This window comes from Convolutriloba macropyga, chromosome 4, assembly GCF_964194025.1.
Source record: "Convolutriloba macropyga chromosome 4, txConMacr16.3, whole genome shotgun sequence".
Classification (NCBI taxonomy): domain Eukaryota; kingdom Metazoa; phylum Xenacoelomorpha; order Acoela; family Convolutidae; genus Convolutriloba; species Convolutriloba macropyga.
In genome coordinates, this window is record NC_134471.1 from 41,230,267 (window position 1) to 41,247,619 (window position 17,353).

Sequence of the window (17,353 nt, forward strand, 5' to 3'; positions counted from 1 at the left end):
ATGCTTTGGCTTAGCTCTTAAGATGCTTTTAGTGCTGCACTTTTTCTCAAGGCTCAAGTAAATTTACCATCCGGTGAGATAACCACCTTGCTGGCATTCTTCTTTGACAGGGTTTGTGCAACACCTATGATGGTCACGACTATTCGCAAGTTGAGACTATAAGCTGTTCTCCGTACCACTTGACTAAAAAGGACATTTGCCGAGCACTGACCTTCTCTGTGGACAAAGTGTTTATGTGGACAGACAGCACCATTGTCTTGATGTCGCCAAACTCTAAATTTTAGCACCACGTCTTCATCGCAAACCGTGTTAGTGAAGTATTGAAATATACTAGCATTAACCAATGGAAACACATTGTCATGTACAATTTTTCAGCCAATGCATGCACACGTGTAATATTCGCTGAAAATTTGCAATCATATAGCTGGGTGAAAAGTCCTGACTGCTTGAAAACCACGCACTTAATTTCGGAGCCGAATACCGACGTTTTTAACGACTTTAAGATCCGCGCTATAACTAGTGAAACCGATGATATCTCCGTCTGATCTTTGACTGCTTCTTCAAACAAGCCAACTGAGGAACAATGTAAACTGTTGTTCTAGTTTGATAAGTGAAGATCTTATAATAGTTCAAATAGTTCTAAGCATTACTGCGTGTATGCTGCGTCTTTCACTAAGACACACTTGATATTGCAGCACCAACGGCAACAGCAGCATAACTGATCCTACGAAGCTTAGTGAAGCTGAGCGTCATCTCTGGTATCTTTTTCAAGGCGAGTCCTTCAGCTATGTAAAAAAGGACCTCCGCCACAAAGAAACTGTAAAGAAGAGCAACCGCATTGTTCACTTCTTGTCCTCCATTGGACCTTGTGGTCTTATCCGTTTTATCCGGTCAAGTCAAACAACTAGTTCAATTAAATCTTGACACTAAAAATCCCATTGTGCTAGATGCGTTTATCACTCCTGCTAAACAGTTTTTGTAGCACACTAACTTGAAACCTTGCCATCAGGGTGCTGATTACTGCCATGCAAAACTGCAAGAACGCTATGTCCTCCCTATACTACTTTTCTCACTAAGTTCTTTTCATTTGAACTGTGGTTTGTGCAGCGCTGTCACTCATCAACCCATCATGGTTGACCACACAGTGGAAACACTTGAATGTCAATCTTTTTCCTTTCTCAGCATCAGAGCTCAGCTAATACGTTGGCCCATTTTACGTCTTTTTTAATCAAACAACAGAGAAAATTTGGGGGTTCCTCGTCACTTGTGTTACTACTCGTGTCTTCCGTTCGGAAATCAATCCATCAGTGTAAGCTAATTTGCGTTTAGTGGGAAAACACCAGCTTGTTACACCTGCCATGATCTCGTCAGATAATTAAACTAACCTCGCTGGTGCAGAAAACCAGCTCTGTGAGAACAACAAAAAATGTAATACTAATAATGTTGCTGCTGAACCAGCCTACAAAAGCATTAAGTGGGGATTGAATCCACCCAGTGCGCACCACAGAGTAGCATATTTCAAAAGCGTACTTTACACCATCCTGCGAAAATGTTGCCTTACGTTTGCAGTATTAAGTACTACTTTGTTTCTGGTAGGACATGCACTTAATTAAGCGCCTACACGTCAGACCTAGTCGCATTAACACCTAACCATTTTCTAACTAGAAACCAACTTACGGCAATTCCGTTAGTCGTTGGCGTTGACAAGATCAATTACCATACGCGATACGATTTCACGCTAACGCTCTTTGTTCAAGTAAGATCAGAGAATCCGTCCCGACATTGAACTGTTGTTTCAAGTGGAGACGCTCGCCGAGCAACACTTAACGACCAGTAACTTGGTTTAGGCAGTTTTAGAGAGCGACTCTTAAGACTAACCTTCTAACCTACTGCTCGGATCACAGAACTCCGTTTTGCTTCTCATAGCATCGTCCACCGGAGCGCTCGTCCAAGCGTGTGTAAAATTCGTACCCATACTCCAAACTTTTACAGCAAAAGTTGCAAAGTTAAAAAAACATTATTCATCTTGAAACCAGTTCTTTTCAAAAAAATTATGCTCATTAGTTATTATCTAAAATCAAACAAATGTTTTGATCTCCATAAGATTTAATTGAGACTTGTAATTATCCAGAGTACGTCAAACGAATGCAAACTAAAAAATTCAGTTTAAATTGACATGAATAAGGCAATGAAGAACTTAGAACCATACACAAGTCGCTGCAAGCATTGAAAATATTCAAGTAAGCAGTTTTTTAAAGCCAACGGGGTCCTGCCATCTATGTTGTAATTTAGAAAGAAAATTAAATTCCTTTGGACAAATGTATGAACATCTTAAACACTTTATGAAGTCTCGTAACAGTAACAGTACTAAAAAAGCCAAGAAACAAATTGGTGAAACTAACACAATTACAGGAATTAGTTTATAGCTCACTGCAAATGGGTTGTGACCTATTTTTAAAGCAACTAAGCTTAAAATTGAGCGAAAAACCATTTAAAAAAATGAAGCTCAAAAACCCAAACGAACGTTTGCAAAAGCCATAACAGACATAAGACTTCAACAAACAAGATGAATGAGGTTGCAACTATCAAGAAACTAATTTGTCCTTTTATTAATGAGACTAAGTCATGAAACTAGAAAATAACAAAAAATACAGGCAGAATTCATAACCGCATCAATTTTACGACAACACAGTTGTCAAAGCGGTGTAATTATAAAATGTTATCTGCATGAACTGTAAATCATCGCTTGCTTCTCATTTGACAAACAGCAGGTCTTCTTTTTAAAAGAAACGCAAAAATTGAACAGTATAGAAATCTCGAAAAAAAAATTTGAAACGAAATGGTCGAAGCCATTAGTCAAAACATATAACCAACCGAGAAAAACAATTGATTCATCAAATGTCGTTGATGCTTCTTATCAATGAAGTTGGTCTACACGGTGACAAAAATGAAAGCAAAAAGAAGACCGTTGAAAAAATCTTTTATTAAAAGTTAAATTGAAAGACAACAAAACAAATAACTATAAATTGAGCTCTTTAAAAAGGTTCAGTTATACGTCCGTGGGAGGCAATTGACAACTATCATTATCAGTTATATATCATATAACAACAAAAAAAGACAAACATAGGCAACCTTTTTCAAAAAGATTATCAAAATTGTCCTAGCACAAAAAAATAAACTATTCAATAAAAGCAGTCAACGTAATCAGATTTAATTTTTCAACGCCATGAAACTTTCAAGTTCGCTTTACTTCTATTGGAAATTTTAATGATGTGATGATTCGGAAAGGAAACAAAATGAAACAAAAAATTGTGCAATTACGCTTAAATAAAATGAAAACTCGTTGTATCAAAACCAAGAAACCTTTAGTTAATTACAAAAACCGTTACATACATTAATTTATAACTCAACGGAAATGGATTTCTGCTCGATTATAATGAGAGTACGCCAGAAGTTGATGAAAACAAGATAAAATATTGGCAATGTTCTAAAATTCGCCCACATTTTCTTAAAAGAAATCTATTCAAAGCCATAAGAGGCCTTAGTTAACAATTGAAAGCATTGTCTAGGTTCACTTAAAACTGCTAAAAAAGCAAGCTGGTTTATTGAAGGGGCAGACTAAGTGATTGGGATACAAAAACTGCTACAAATAAAATTAAAACATAATTCCATCAAATTTTACGAAGACAACTGGTCGAGCCAAAAAACCCATGCTTAACTCCAAAACCATAGTTTGCGTTTGTTGGGCTTTTTTGTTAATAGTATCTATTAATAGTTGATCCCTGATTTGAAATTCCTGTAAGAATTTTACATAACTTCTAGAATTGGGGAAGTAAGTTGAAAAAAGACTGCGCCACATTTAAACCTGAAAAAAATTTCAACGTAAGGATCCATGTTGCGATCAAGATTAGTCCTGCTGTTGTTATGCTTCTAAGAAAACACTCAATTAATCAAATGGTTGCAAATTAGATCAGTAAAAATAATCAATATACCGAAAATAAATATTGCATTTGATTTAATTATCGAGTTCAAATTTGCAAAGCACTGGCGAAATTTTAATTGCAGATGACTGTTGAGTCCAGTGGGATTACAACCAGCTCTCTTGTCAAGCTTACGAGGAAAATTACCTCAGATTTAAGCTGTTTTTTCTGGCAGGCTGAAAAAAATTGGGCAAATAAAATTATTTTGTCCCGTCTTTCACAAACAATTTCTGAATTTTGTAAAATTTAGCATGAATTAGCTAAAAAGAGTTAAAAGTTGATACAAAGTTGTTGAATTAATCAAACTGTTTTGCCGTAACTTGCATCGTCAGAAGTTGAAAATTTGTTAATTTAAATTTTTACAAATAGGCACACATTCAGTAATGCGTCTTCATTATCTGTTCACTTTTTCGAAATTTTCTAAAAGCTCAAAAGGGTTTCACATTAAAGTTTGTTAAACTGTTAAAAGAACTCTAAAACTGTTAAATTGAGTCTCTCTTTATAATTCTTCAATGGGAGCTTTGTGCTGACGTGATCGGATTATTTTTGAGCACATGCAAATTCGAAAAATTTTTCCAGCAAATTTAAAGAAAGTGGGCTAAAAAAGCTTATTTAGGCTTCTTTTGTGACAAAGTCTGGGAATAAATATTTATAATTCCATCTTCTACGCCGGACGAGCTTTCTTATGAGCATAAATTATAGCCTAAAACCGGATCAAACAATTAAACAAACCTTCTCTGTCTAAAAAGAAAATCAACCGCAAAAACGTTAACGATTTTATCATATTTTAGCAAAATTGACGAAAGTTTGGCCAAAAATACGGAATATGTGAAAAAAAACAACGGAATATTGTCTATTCATTAAAATTTAAACCTCGATAAATTCCCGTAAAATGCAAAATCAAAAACAAATTTTTTATTCCATTTTCTACGCTGTACGGACTTTCTAAGGATACCACTCGCAAAAAAACAGGTCAATCAAGAAAAAGCCCCTCCCCTAAAAGTGTAATCGGTCAACTCTGGAGCACAAAATCAACTCCTATGTGTATTTATAATTCTGACGGTAGTCAAAAAATGAAGAATCACATGCAAAAATAGAGAAACTAACGCATCAGAATTACAATCAAAAAAGATTTGGTAAATAGCAATCAAAGTATAATGAGTAGTGATTTTGAATCAAGATTAGAAAAAAAATTATAAAAAATTTAGGAAAACATCCTCTCCTCCTCTGCAATGGTTCCTACTTATGCTTCTACAGCAGGGCGCCGGCGCAAGGATCGTGCACCACGGAGGAGGATTATGGAGCTACGCCAAAGAGCGAAATTTATTTTTGTCAATATGTACGTGCCGCGTCCGAATATGAATGTCTTTTCTTGTCGCTGATCCTGGAAGCCAATTTCTGTAACGCTAAAGGCTTTTGATGCTGACTGACTTGCTCCTCCGTTACATAAGAAGATTATTGCAAAGAAGGCGGTTTTCTCGACTTGGATTATCCTTTGCTCGCATTTCAGCTTCTTTGTGGATTCGTGATATTTGTAGGAATCTGGTATGCAGATTAAACTGGTATGCAAATCTTCTCATGCAGATTAAACCCATTCACATCAAAGAACGTTCTGCTGTAACGTGAATCGAAGAAGCCATTAGCTTTGATATCTAGTCGAGCGTCGTCATCAGAGTGGTAGTTCTATTTGCGATGGTTTTCCCTTGCAAAGTCTGCAGACAGGGCTCAACTTCGACATCACCACAGACCTCATTGGGCAAGTTGTCAAAATAGTCACGGATGTCATTTTGTCTTATGTGCGTATAGCCACATTTTGAACAACGACGAGCACGCGCTACCTTAAATTTTTCTCCACATGCGCATGTTGATCGCAATTTTACGAGCTTCCATCCACATCTAAGGGCAATTCCATCTCTAAATTCTCCCGTGGAAAAACCAAAATGTTATTTTTTGAATGGAGGTGGGTTTAGCCAGCATGATGTTTCTTTTTCTATTCAAATCTAGAGAAAATGCCTTTTTTCATTGTTGAGACCCCTGATTTCCAAACTTTCGCTCGAGCTTGTTCCTGTTTTTCTTCTCTGATTTTCTAAAGAACCTTTCCTGATGAAACTCTGCTTCTGTAGCGCTATGATTCCGTAACGGCTCACAAATCTGAAGAGTTTTTTCGTATTTGTTTGAACTGTCTTCAGGAAGAAGAATTCTTAGGCCACCGTTTTTAACCGGAAGTGAGAAAAGCTTCCGGTAACTGTCATTGATAGAGGGATCGTTCAACATTAAAGATATAAGATTTTAATCAATTATTTTTTCGGCTTCCCTCAGCAGAGTTTCGCGTTTGGATTAGTCCTAGCAATAAAAGCCAATTTAAGCTGCAGTCCGTTTGGAAATGATTTGTACACATTCTGAGGGGACGTCTTACCGTGTTTGGCGGGCTTCTCAAGCATGTTAGAGTAGTTCAATGACTTTTCTTTCAGAAAATTGTTGTAGGTTTATCGGAACCAATAACTGAAATCATAACTCGATGATCTCAATAACATCAGCATCTAATCCCGAACGAACCTTTTCCGCCTTCTGAATAAACTCAGGTTTTGTAATGAAATGACATTTGATCACCTTATAACCAAATGCACCACCGTGTTTATAGAGCATATCTAGCACGATTCGTAGTGATTAAAACTACTACAGGCCACATTGCCGTCATCTGCATATCATTTATGGGTCAAATTTTGATCTTAAAGCATGTAGATGAGAGGAAGTGTAGCCACTCGGTACATTGCCATGGCTATTGGATCGCCGGGCGTTGTTCCTTCCTGAGACATGATTACTCTTTTATCAATGAAAAGGTCTGATGGGGTCTTATAAGAGTTTCTGATTGCTGTATAAAATGAGCGACAAAAGCTTTCTGGTTTTTTCTAGAGCCAGATCTCTGTTCAAGCTATTAAAGTTGTTCCTGGCATCAATCAGAAGGATCCCTTCAATACAATCTTCAAGAAAGCGTCGCCGGAGTGCATGAATAGCATGTTCACCGCCACTCTTTTGTCCAAAGCATATCTGTAGGTCTCCCCAATTAATTGGAGATCTCGAATAACGCACTTCACTATACTCCTAGCTATAATTCATCTTAAGACCTCGCCAATGCCAATTGGTGGAACCCCAGGGGATTTATCTCGCGCAATCAGTCGACATACGTAATAAGAATTCAAGAAATTTAGTTCTTCGGTTTCAAATATGATTGCAAGTTTGGACACTGTTTTGAAGAGATCAATTGAGGAGGAGTTATATGATGTCAACGGCTGTCTCCATTCCCCTGCATCAAAACCCAATGGGCCATGACTGCCATTTGTTTTCATTGCGGCAGGTTTTACTTCAGAGCCAATAATTTTTTCAAAAAAAAAAGAAGGATAGAACGGCAACTCTCGATTTTTCAAATCGGTTACTAAGTGTTTATGTCAGGCTTTCTGACTCTAAGGGTGCTTTTCTTGTAGAAGGTTGAGTACGGTGCAGTTTTTTTGATAATCACTTTATTAGATGTTGATATCACACCGCACTTTGCATTGCCTGAAAAACATCGTAAAGCATTCGATATCTTAGCAGTCTCCATTTGTTTGTCAAAGGCTCCAAATTCATCCACTTCTCGTTTTCTATTTAATTTCCTTAAACGCTCTTGAAGTGCTCTGGCCTCAACAAACAGGTGCCTTCTAGACAAAACTTTTGTTGTTGAAGAATCATTTTCACTTTTGAATCTTGCGAGATGTAAATGCGCCATTATAATTATGCAAATTATAGCGCATTCAGTCTGAGGCCCATCTTCGGGCGTTTTAGTTAGGATAATGTTCATAACGGCGGTGCTGTCTGCAATAACTTTTGTCCTGGATGTAGCAATTACTAAATCTTGTGCAATCCAGGGCAGGTTCTGTGCAGCAAATTGTCTCATCACCTGCTTAAATATGACGCATTATCGTCTGGTTCACGCATGTACAATGAGCTTTAAATCACGCGCAAACTCGAGCACAATCTCAGACACACAGAATACACATTGATATATTCGCATACACTTAAATAGTATATATAGTAAGCATGTGTAGGAACAGTACAACCTGGTGGTTAGATGTCGTTTGCTCTCGGTTTGACGACAGACTCCAGAGAGCACTAAAAACCGAATGGACTTCAGAGACCACCAACAGCACGCAGGACCACAGAGAGAACACAAAGAGAAGGCACAGCGCATCGCAGAGCAAAACTTCACCCTGTTTCTAAAATCCCTTGAGGGCGCTCCACCACACACAGTCAAATCATGAGCATAGCGTATCTATTTAATAAGTTTATCGCAACAATTAGGCTACTCACAACTATCTAAGATGATTATATGGATCGGCCAAAATTGACTGAACAAAAAACCCATCTTAGTATATAGCTAATCCTCGCACTAATATGGATCAGTACTATAAGCAATATCTACTGGACGTTTTTCTGCAAAAACAATGAAAAGAGCAAATGTACGTGGAGACTACATTGCAGGTGTGGTCATTGCAGTGACTTCTCGGATCTTTTCCGTCTGTGCCCCCCCCCCCGAGCTTAGTGGGTTCATATTATTTCCAACCCCCAGAAGCACGTGCAATATTTTTACATAACGATTTACCATGTAATCACACGTACTCTGTAATTGGGGGGAGCATAACGTACTGGGGGGGCACAAACGGAAAAGATCCGACTTCTCAAAACGGCTGCTGTAAAATGGACAGCAATTTTTGCTGTTCTGAACCCAAGGCTTCGACCTAAATCCTTTTCTACTGCTACTACTAATGTCCGTGTTTCCAAACTTAACACTACGGAGAGCTTAATGTTGCTTTTCAGGTTTTTTTTTTGTTTTTGTACGCTACAATGACCAGTGAAAGCACTATTGACAAAATTATGTCCAATATTGAAAATTACCGTCCGCTTCCTCAGGGGAGAGATGTAGCAATTGCTGCTTCTGCATCAAAAGGGGCCATTAGCAACGATGAATTTCGTGCCACCTCTTGTCACATCGATCCTTCCTCTGACTTATGGAGCCTTCCTTTATGGAGCCATATCGATCTTTCTCTGTCATGTAGGGGTATTTAAATCACTCCCATACAGCGCTGGTTTAAAGAGCGCCTCGCTGCTCATCACTGCAGTGCGGAAACTGTCACTCAATTGTAAAGAGTCCTTGTCACTCGTTACAGTTCAGAAGCTCTGGGGTAAAACCGCCACTACTCTACTTCACCGTTTTGTTGAAGCAAAAACTCGAGCACACAACTTGATGGAAAAAACATCCATGAAGCAAAAACTGAGGACAAAAAAACTAACTCTGCAGAAAAGACCAAAGTTTCCAAAGAGACATTCTTCGCCAACACACTGTAAAAAGCAAATACGTAACGGCTGAAAGTGAAACAAAATCAACTTATCTAGATGCTTTGTCTGTAGGAGAAACCACTGCCTCTGAGAGTGTCAAATAGTCAAAGAAAAGACTTCAACTCAGCGAGCAAAGGTTTGTATTGAATCACAATTTTGCTTCTCGTGCTTGAAAGAAAATCATATGTTCTGGCAGTACTCAAAATAAAGAATTTTCTGGAAAGTGACGTTGCATCTGCTTCAGCAGCACATTTCTAACCCGAGCTGAGCGGGTTTATCCACCATTAAATAACAACATTATTAAAACTAATACGCTTGGTGCTATAGGCCATAAGTAAAGGAATGCTCCACAAGGTCGGGCTCCAATCAATCGGTAAGCCATTTTTGACCTATTTGGGCGAGCGGTCCCCACCTTATGCCACAAGTGCCATTTATTTAGAACCAAAAACGCCCTCATTTGCGCGAATTGCGCACTGCACCACACAGCCCACGATAAAGCTACTCAAAATCACGAAGCTGCGAAGGCTGCCTTGAACAACGTATGCATGGAAAATTCTCAGATCCTGTGTAGTCGCCTTCAAGTTCCCTCAATTGGTTGAGGGAACTATTGCAACTTCGCAAGTCCTCCATCTAAGTGGGTTCCAATTTACTAAATTTGTATAAGTGTGCAGATATGGCTGACAGTGTGCAGATTGAATTGGTTGGTTGCCTCACTCTGCCAAACTGAAAGTGATCTTGTCATCGCACGTGCTTGGGGTTCAGTGGGATCACAACAACGACTTTCTAGTTGTAGGTCGCTGTAATAGCAGCACTTTAAAAAACAATTAACACAACGCTTCATGCTTATCTTATTGATCAAAAGTATTTGATCCCCTTGACTTAAAATAACCAATCGATGCTGGCAATCAACCGATGTTGAAGGACATCTGGCGCATCACTGGCCCTCATTGGGACGATGAAATACCAACAATATTAGTTGTTAACTCATGGTATTATCTGTGCAACTGTCGCCACTATCCAACATGACTGTACAGAGAGATTATTTTGCTGGACTGACTAAACTCTTTGAACTACGCATGCTTTGGCTTAGCTCTTAAGATGTTTTTAGTGCTGCACTTTTTCTCAAGGCTCAAGTAAATTAACCATCCGGTGAGATAACCACCTTGCTGGCATTCTTCTTTGACAGGGTTTGTGCAACACCTATGATGGTCACGACTATTCGCAAGTTGAGACTATAAGCTGTTCACCGTACCACTTGCCTAAAAAGGACATTTGCCGAGCACTGACCTTCTCTGTGGACAAAGTGTTTATGTGGACAGACAGCACCATTGTCTTGATGTCGCCAAACTCTAAATTTTAGCACCACGTCTTCATCGCAAACCGTGTTAGTGAAATATTGAAATATACCAGCATTAACCAATGGAAACATATTGTCATGTACAATTTTTCAGCCAATGCATGCACACGTGTAATATTCGCTGAAAATTTGCAATCATATAGCTGGTTGAAAAGTCTTGACTGCATGAAAACCACGCACTTAATTTCGGAGCCGAATACCGACGTTTTTAACGACTTTAAGATCCGCGCTATAACTAGTGAAACCGATGATATCTCCGTCTGATCTTTGACTGCTTCTTCAAACAAGCCAACTGAGGAACAATGTAAACTGTTGTTCTAGTTTGATAAGTGAAGATCTTATAATAGTTCAAATAGTTTTAAGCATTACTGCGTGTATGCTGCGTCTTTCACTAAGACACACTTGATATTGCAGCACCAACTGCAACAGCAGCATAACTGATCCTACGAAGCTTAGTGAAGCTGAGCGTCATCTCTGGTATCTTTTTCAAGGCGAGTCCTTCAGCTACGTAAAAAAGGACCTCCGCCACAAAGAAACCGTAAAGAAGAGCAACCGCATTGTTCACTTCTTGTCCTCCATTGGAGCTTGTGGTCTTATCCGTTTTATCCGGTCAAGTCAAACAACTAGTTCAATTAAATCTTGACACTAAAAATCCCATTGTGCTAGATGCGTTTATCACTCCTGCTAAACAGTTTTTGTAGCACACTAACTTGAAACCTTGCCATCAGGGTGCTGATTACTGCCATGCAAAACTGCAAGAACGCTATGTCCTCCCTATACTACTTTTCTCACTAAGTTCTTTTCATTTGAACTGTGGTTTGTGCAGCGCTGTCACTCATCAACCCATCATGGTTGACCACACAGTGGAAACACTTGAATGTCAATCTTTTTCCTTTCTCAGCATCAGAGCTCAGCTAATACGTTGGCCCATTTTACGTCTTTTTTAATCAAACAACAGAGAAAATTTGGGGGTTCCTCGTCACTTGTGTTACTACTCGTGTCTTCCGTTCGGAAATCAATCCATCAGTGTAAGCTAATTTGCGTTTAGTGGGAAAACACCAGGTTGTTACACCTGCCATGATCTCGTCAGATAATTAAACTAACCTCGTTGGTGCAGAAAACCAGCTCTGTGAGAACAACAAAAAATGTAATACTAATAATGTTGCTGCTGAACCAGCCTACAAAAGCATTAAGTGGGGATTGAATCCACCCAGTGCGCACCACAGAGTAGCATATTTCAAAAGCGTACTTTACACCATCCTTCAAATATGTTGCCTTACGTTTGCAGTATTAAGTACTACTTTGTTTCTGGTAGGACATGCACTTAATTAAGCGCCGACCCGTCAGACCTAGTCGAATTAACACCTAACCATTTTCTAACTAGAAACCAACTTACGGCAATTTCGTCAGTCGTCGGCGTTGACAAGATCAATTACCATACGCGATACGATTTCACGCTAACGCTCTTTGTTCAAGTTATATCAGAGAATCCGTCCCGACATTGAACTGTTGTTTCAAGTGGAGACGCTCGCCGAGCAACACTTAACGACCAGTAACTTGGTTTAGGCAGTTTTAGAGAGCGACTCTTAAGACTAACCTTCTAACCTACTGCTCGGATCACAGAACTCCGTTTTGCTTCTCACAGCATCGTCCACCGGAGCGCTCGTCCAAGCGTGTGTAAAATTTGTACCCATAATCCAAACTTTTACAGCAAAAGTTGCAGAGTTAAAAAAACATTATTCATCTTGAAACCAGTTCTTTTCAAAAAAAAATTATGCTCATTATTATCTAAAATCAACCAAATGTTTTGATCTCCATAAGATTTAATTGAGACTTGTAATTATCCAGAGTACGTCAAACGACTGCAAAAAGATAAAATACCGGCCAAATTAAAAAATTCAGTTTAAATTGACATGAATAAGGCAATGAAGAACTTAGAACCATGCACAAGTCGCTGCAAGCATTGAAAATGTTCAAGTAAGCAGTTTTTTAAAGCCAACGGGGTCCTGCCATCTATGTTGTAATTTAGAAAGAAAATTAAATTCCTTTGGACAAATGTATGAACATCTTAAACATTTTATGAAGTCTCGTAACAGTAACAGTACTAAAAAAGCCAAGAAGCAAATTGGTGAAACTAACACAATTACAGGAATTAGTTTATAGCTCACTGCAAATGGGTTGTGACCTGTTTTTACAGCAACTAAGCTTAAAATTGAGCGAAAAACCATTTAAAAAAATGAATCTTAAAAACCCAAACGAACATTTGCAAAAGCCATAACAGACATAAGATTTCAACAAACAAGATGAATGAGGTTGCAACTATCAAGAAACTAATTTGTCCTTTTATTAATGAGACTAAGTCATGAAACTAGAAAATAACAAAAAATACAGGCAGAATTCATAACCGCATCAATTTTACGACAACACAGTTGTCAAAGCGGTGTAATTATAAAATGTTATCTGCATGAACTGTAAATCATCGCTTGCGTCTCATTTGACAAACAGCAGGTCTTCTTTTTAAAAAAAACGCAAAAATTGAACATCATAGAAATCTCGAAAAAAAAATTGAAACGAAATGGTCGAAGCCATTGGTCAAAACATATAACCAACCGAGAAAAAGAATTGATTCATCAAATGTCGTTGATGCTTCTTATCAATGAAGTTGGTCTACACGGTGACGAAAATGAAAGCAAAAAGAAGACCGTTGAAAAAATCTTTTATTAAAAGTTAAATTGAAAGACAACAAAACAAATAACTATAGATTGAGCTCTTTAAAAAGGTTCAGTTATACTTAGGTGGGAGGCAATTGACAACTATCATTATCAGTTATATATCATATAACAACAAAAAAAGACAAACATAGGCAACCTTTTTCAAAAAGATTATCCAAATTGTCCTAGCACAAAAGAATAAACTATTCAATAAAAGCAGTCAACGTAATCAGATTTAATTTTTCAACGCCATGAAACTTTCAAGTTCGCTTTACTTCTATTGGAATTTTTAATGATGTGATGATTCGGAAAGGAAACAAAAAGAAACAAAAAATTGTGCAATTACGCTTAAATAAAATGAAAACTCGTTGTATCAAAACCAAGAAACCTTTAGTTAATTACAAAAACCGTTACATACATTAATTTATAACTCAACGGAAATGGGTTTCTGCTCGATTATAATGAGAGTACGCCAGAAGTTGATGAAAACAAGATAAAATAGTGGCAATATTCTAAAATTCGCCCACATTTTCTTATAAGAAATCTATTCAAAGCCATAAGAGGCATTAGTTAACAATTGAAAGCATTGTCTAGGTTCACTTAAAACTGCTAAAAAAGCAAGCTGGTTTATTGAAGGGGCAGACTAAGTGATTGGGATACAAAAACTGCTACAAAAAAAATTAAAACATAATTCCATCAAATTTTACGAAAACAACTGTTCGAGCCAAAAAAACCATGCTTAACTCCAAAACCATAGTTTATGTTTGTTGGGCTTTTTTGTTAATAGTATCTGTTAATAGTTGATCCCTGATTTGAAATTCCTGTAAGAATTTTACATAACTTCTAGAATTGGGGAAGTAAGTTGAAAAAAGACTGCGCCACATTTAAACCTGAAAAAAATTTCAACGTAAGGATCCATGTTGCGATCAAGATTAGTCCTGCTGTTGTTATGCTTCTAAGAAAACACTCAATTAATCAAATGGTTGCAAATTAGATCAGAAAAAATAATCAATATACCGAAAATAATTATTGCATTTGATTTAATTATCAAGTTCAAATTTGCAAAGCACTGGCGAAATTTTAATTGCAGATGACTGTTGAGTCCAGTGGGATTACAACCAGATCTCTTGTCCAGCTTACGAGGAAAATTACCTCAAGTTTAAGCTGTTTTTTCTGGCAGGTTGAAAGAAATTGGGCAAATAATATTATTTTGTCCCAAACAATTTCACAAACAATTTCTGAATTTTGTAAAAATTAGCATGAATTAGCTAAAAAGAGTTAAAAGTTGATACAAAGTTGTTGAATTACTCAAACTGTTTTGCCATAACTTGCATCGTCAGAAGTTGAAAATTTGTTAATTTAAATTTTTACAAATATGCACACATTCAGTAATGCGTCTTGATTATCTGTTCACTTTTTCGAAATTTTCTAAAAGCTCAAAAGGGTTTCACATTAAAGTTTGTTAAACTGTTAAAAGAACTCTAAAACAGTTAAATTGAGTCCCTCTTTACAATTCTTCAATGGGAGCTTTGTGTTGACGTGATCGGATTAATTTTGAGCACATGCAAAATCGAAAAATTTTTCCAGCAAATTTAAAGAAAGTGGGCTAAAAAAGCTTATTTAGGCTTCTTTTGTGACAAAGTCTGGGAATAAATATTTATAATTCCATCTTCTACGCCGGACGAGCTTTCTTATGGGCATAAATTATAGCCTAAAACCGGATCAAACAATTAAACAAACCTCCTCTGTCTAAAAAAGATATAATCAACCGCAAAAACGTCAACGATTTTATCATATTTTAGCAAAATTGACGAAAGTTTGGCCAAAAATACGGAATATGTGAAAAAAACAACGGAATATTGTCTATTCACTAAAATTTAAACCTCGATAAATTCCCGTAAAATGCAAAATCAAAAACAAATTTTTAATTCCATTTTTTACGCTATACGGACTTTCTAATGATACCACTCACAAAAAAACAGGTCAATCAAGAAAAAGCCCCTCCCCTAAAAGTGTAATCGGTCAACTCTGGTGCACAAAATCAACTCCTAGTTGTATTTATAATTCTGACGGTAGTCAAAAAATGAAGCATCACATGCGAAAATAGAGAAACTAACGCATCAGAATTACAATCAAAAAAGATTTGGTACATAGCAATCAAAGTATAATGAGTAGTGATTTTGAATCAAGATTAGAAAAAAATTATAAAAAATTTAGGAAAACATCCTCCCCTCCTCTGCAATGTTTCCTACTTATGCTTCTACAGCAGGGCACCGGCGCAAGGATCGTGCACTACGGAGGAGGATTATGGAGCTACGCCAAAGAGCGAAATTTATTTTTGTCAATATGTACGTGCCGCGTCCGAATATGAATGTCCTTTCTTGTCGCTGATCCTGGAAGCCAATTTTTGTAACGCTAAAGGCTTTTGATGCTGACTGACCTGCTCCTCCGTTACATAAGAAGATTATTGCAAAGAAGGCGGCTTTCTTGACTTGGATTATCCTTTGCTCGCATTTCAGCTTCTTTGTGGATTCGTGATATTTGTAGGAATCTGGTATGCAGATTAAACTGGCAAGCAAATCTCCTCATGCAGATTAAACCCATTCACATCAAAGAACGTTCTGCTGTAACGTGAATCGAAGAAGAATCTTATGTGCGTATAGCCAAATTTTGAACAACGAAGAGCACGCGCTACCTTAAGTTTTTCTCCACATGCGCATGTTGATTGCAATTTTACGAGCTTCCATCCACATCTAAGGGCAATTCCATCTCTAAATTCTCCCGTGGAAAAACCAAAATGTTATTTTTTGAATGGAGGTGGGTTTAGCCAGCATGATGTTTCTTTTTCTATTCAAATCTAGAGAACATGCCTTTTTTCATTGTTGAGACCTTTGATTTCCAAACTTTCGCTCGAGCTTGTTCCTGTTTTTCTTCTCTGATTTTCTAAAGAACTTTTCCTGATGAAACTCTGCTTCTGTAGCGCTATGATTCCGTAACGGCTCACAAATCTGAAGAGTTCTTTCGTATTTGTTTGAACTGTCTTCAGGAAGAAGAATTCTTAGGCCACCGTTTTTAACCGGAAGTGAGAAAACCTTCCGGTAACTGTCATTGAAAGAGGGATCGTTCAACATTAAAGATATAAGATTTTAATCAATTATTTTTTCGGCTTCCCTCAGCAGAGTTCCGCGTTTGGATTAGTCCTAGCAATAAAAGCCAATTTAAGCTGCAGTCCGTTTGGAAATGACTTGTACACATTCTGAGGGGACGTCTTACCGTGTTTGGCGGGCTTCTCAAGCATGTTAGAGTAGTTCAATGACTTTTCTTTCAGAAAATTGTTGAAGGTTTATCGGAACCAATACCTGAAAACATAACTCGATGATCTCAATAACATCAGCATCTAATCCCGAACGAACCTTTTCCGCCTTCTGAACAAACTCAGGTTTTGTAATGAAATGACATTTGATCACATTATAACCAAATGCACCACCGTGTTTATAGAGCATATCTAGCACGATTCGTAGTGATTAAAACTACTACAGGCCACATTGCCGTCATCTGCGTATCATTTATGGGTCAAATTTTGATCTTAAAGCATGTAGATGAGAGGAAGTGTAGCCACTCGGTTCATTGCCATGGCTATTGGATCGACGGGCGTTGTTCCTTCCTGAGACATGATTACTCTTTTATCAATGAAATGGTCTGATGGGGTCTTATAAGAGTTTCTGATTGCTGTATAAAATGAGCGACAAAGGCTTTCTGGTTTTTTCTAGAGCCAGATCTCTGTTCAAGCTATTAAAGTCGTTCCTGGCATCAATCAGAAGGATCCCTTCAAAACAATCTTCAAGAAAGCGCCGCCGGAGTGCATGAATAGCATGTTCACCGCCACTCTTTTGTCCAAAGCATATCTGTAGGTCTCCCCAATTAATTGGAGATCT

At 37.7% G+C, this 17,353-nt stretch overlaps 1 protein-coding gene across 1 annotated transcript in view; it reads right to left on the reverse strand.

The window, feature by feature from the left end:
* The window catches only part of LOC142337679 (prostaglandin E synthase 3-like), a 250,825-nt gene extending 242,521 nt beyond the window's left edge, over positions 1 to 8,304 (reverse strand). The window contains exon 1 of the mRNA XM_075387114.1: positions 8,286 to 8,304. The gene's annotated coding sequence lies outside the window, so the exon portion shown is untranslated. The remainder of the gene's footprint in view (positions 1 to 8,285) is intronic.
* Positions 8,305 to 17,353: the final 9,049 nt, after the last annotated feature.